Below are 3,070 nucleotides of genomic sequence, written 5' to 3'. Positions count from 1 at the left end.
ATTTATTATTTTAGTGATCATTTATCACTTTCATATTGTTTCATTTGAGACCACTTCGTGGGTATTCTCCCCACTCCAGCTCATGACTCATTGAATTTTCAGTGGGAAGGAGCAAGGCCCTGGCACAGTTTCACATCATAATGTCAGGCTCCTGAGAAAGTGACTAGTCAAATACCTTAAGAGGTCCAAATCCTGGAAGCAAAGCAAGGTCTTCCTTTGAAATTGTTGCCATGTTAGCAAGGGACTGTAAGAAAGTTTAAAATAAAGGGTATTTAATTTACATGACCTGCACAATCGTATCACTCCATAATTTGTGGATGTGTGTGTAAGAAGGTTAAAGAAACCAGAATTCATGACAATCGTTTGAAATCCTCTATAATATTCATTATAGTGCAGATACTTGGCTCTGTCTCTTTGGTGTCCATATATATGTAAGAGGTTCGAACTGCATTTAATTCTTGTGACTGTATACATGTATGTATATGTACTAGTATAAAAACAGAAGATGTGTCAACTTAGTTCTTGTTCTTCAAATGAGAGCACACCCATCAAGGTTTTAAAGGTTTATCTCCTGAAAATCAAATTCCATCAACTAGCAAAGGAAGAAATGGTGATGTTACAAATATAATCTGGATAGAGTTAAAAGTTACACATGAAGTGAAGAATTGCATGCCATAAAATGTTTCCTAATAGTTGTGTTTATAAGTCAGAATGAATTGATGACGTTATTCTTACTAATATTTTTCCATAGTTACTTAAACTTGTCTGTGTCTTATTTTCCAAGTACATTATTTTGTTTGCATAAAATGAACTAAAGCATTCTGGGAATGGTTACATAATGCTAAAGCTCTTACTCCAAATGTACAGCTGAGAGAGACCACATCTGTCTTGTTGATTCCCTTCACTGTGGTAAGGCAGTCAGTGAGCTGAATAAAGGAGAAAAAATACATTTATCTTCATGACTGGTTCCATAGAAAGCAATTAGCAACAGTCTCATCAGCATCATCTGTCCTAATCACGCCAATGGACGCACAAGGCCTCTAGCAACAGTCTTGCTTTGCCAAAAATCTTGATCACGTAAGTCAAGAGAAACATCTATCTTACAAAAAGGTATAAATACACATATGAATCAAAACTGTACATGTTTTTGTTTGTTGTTAAATGAATTGGTTGTGAAGGTGTGGTGGGCTAATCATTAACATGCCAGACTCTTCATTATCAAGTCAGAGCAAATATGGCACTAGCAAGTTTATTGAGTTAGGATAATATGCAAGACAGCGAGCCATGCGAGCCAGAAATCCCAAATCCCAAATCCCAATAAAAGGCTAACCGCAAGCTACCTAAACTAACTGTAGGCTAACCAGAGTACTATTTAGGCTAACTGGAGTGATTTGTAGGCTAACCGATGTGTTATTTAGGCCCCGGGGGGGGGGGGGGGGGGGGGCACTCCCATACATGAGCTATATAGGTATGTGCCGCTGTGAAAGGTATGGTTTTCAAGCAGTTTAGTCTGGGATAGGGTATAGAAATCAGAGAGTTTTGGTCTAGAAAAGGGTAGCATTTGCCGGGAAACCGATCGACGGTATGACGAATATAGTCCAGAAACTCGGAAGAGAAAGAGGCTTTCCTAAACATAAATAAAATCATCGCAGCATCGTTGTTCACAGATGGTTTTCCATTAAAATACTGATAATGATACAGTTCTAACAAAATGCAAGTCTGGGATAGGGTAGGGATTTTCAGTGTCTAGTCTAGTATAGGGTTGCAAAAATCAACTAAACATGGTCTGGTATAGGGTAAGGGCTTCAAATTCCCAGCGGCACACCCCCACCCAAAAATATACCGGGTGCCCCGCCGGGATTTAGGCTAACCTGAATGGCTTGCATGGCTTGCATGACTCGCGAGGCATGCAAGCCGTGCGAACCAGAAATCCATAATCCCAATAAAAGGCTAACCGCAAGCTACCTAAGCTAACTGTAGGCTAACCAGAGTGCTATTTAGGCTAACCAATGTGCTCTTTAGGCTAACCGAAATGGCTCGCTTGGCTCGCTGGCTCGCAGATTATCCGAACCCAAGTTTATATCCCAGGGTTCTCCCTGTGAACTGGCACCTTCTCCTTCTGATGAGGCTTCAGTGTCCGAGCTACAAATCTGAGAGCATAATGGTAAAAGTACCAACCTTTTTTCTTGCCTGAAGCAGGTTTAATCAGACCAGTCAGGTCAATATGGGTCAGGATGGGGTTGGGCGTGAGGCTTGCTACCCCATGTCCTTTACATACCTTACTAAGATAATCTCCTTCACTTTGTCCAAGTAGGGCATCAGGTGGTTTGTTTTCATAAACTTTGTAGGTTTCAATGTATCTCCCTGCCTCTTCTGGACTACAAACATTTGTCAAGAGATAAGCTTAGGGGCTCTAGACAACGGTAGCCAACTAGCCACAGGCCAGTAGAAATGCAGTTTTGGCTAGTACTGGTAGATTTTGGGCTTTCACTAGTCAAAATGGCTAGTAAAAATTTCAGGCAGATTTGTGAATTTAAGAAACAACAAAAAACTCTAAAATAACAGAACTAACAAGGACAGTGTTGACATAAATCAAAAGATTTGAACAAACTTAAATTACCGGAAAGCAAACAAATGATAATTTAAAGTGCCTATGAAGTAAAAAACTTTTTTGCCTTTTTTGGTAGCTTATTGTGTGTACTTTTCGAAAAGCTAAAAAAAGAATAATGTCAAAGAGAGAGAAATCGGACTTTTTGCCGTCTAAAGTGCCCTCGGTAAGACAAAACAGTGGGTCCGGAGACTGGACACGAATTTGGCTCGAATGACGTAGTTAGTGGTTCCACGGATCAGTTTACACTTAGATTTTATTGATACACAGTGAAGTTCACTACTTCAGCTGAGATTGTTGCTGCTTTTTCGTTGATAAATCGAAATCTTGTCCGAAAAGAACGATATGTTGCCATCTGCGGACTTGGCTGAGCGGGTTTCTAGCAGAAATGAATCGCACAACGAAATATCGTGACACTAAATGGACTGAAGTAGTTAGCTGGACCTGTCCAACCGCCGCAAG

The 3,070-nt window shown here is 40.2% G+C and overlaps 1 long non-coding RNA gene across 1 annotated transcript; it reads right to left on the bottom strand.

Annotated features, from left to right (window-relative positions):
• Window positions 1-111: 111 nt before the first annotated feature.
• LOC144639716 (uncharacterized) lies at window positions 112-2,643 on the bottom strand. The gene is made up of 3 exons (XR_013568200.1): window positions 2,279-2,643; window positions 855-926; window positions 112-244 (listed from the first exon to the last, which is right to left on the bottom strand). It is a non-coding gene; the product is annotated as an uncharacterized LOC144639716 (long non-coding RNA).
• Between the last annotated feature and the right edge of the window lie 427 nt (window positions 2,644-3,070).

This window comes from Oculina patagonica, unplaced genomic scaffold (genome assembly GCF_052425735.1).
Source record: "Oculina patagonica isolate OP01 unplaced genomic scaffold, crgOcupat unplaced1218, whole genome shotgun sequence".
In the NCBI taxonomy this organism is placed as follows: domain Eukaryota; kingdom Metazoa; phylum Cnidaria; class Anthozoa; order Scleractinia; family Oculinidae; genus Oculina; species Oculina patagonica.
Note: the sequence above shows the minus strand (reverse complement) of the source record. Positions and strands in the feature narration are given on the sequence as shown.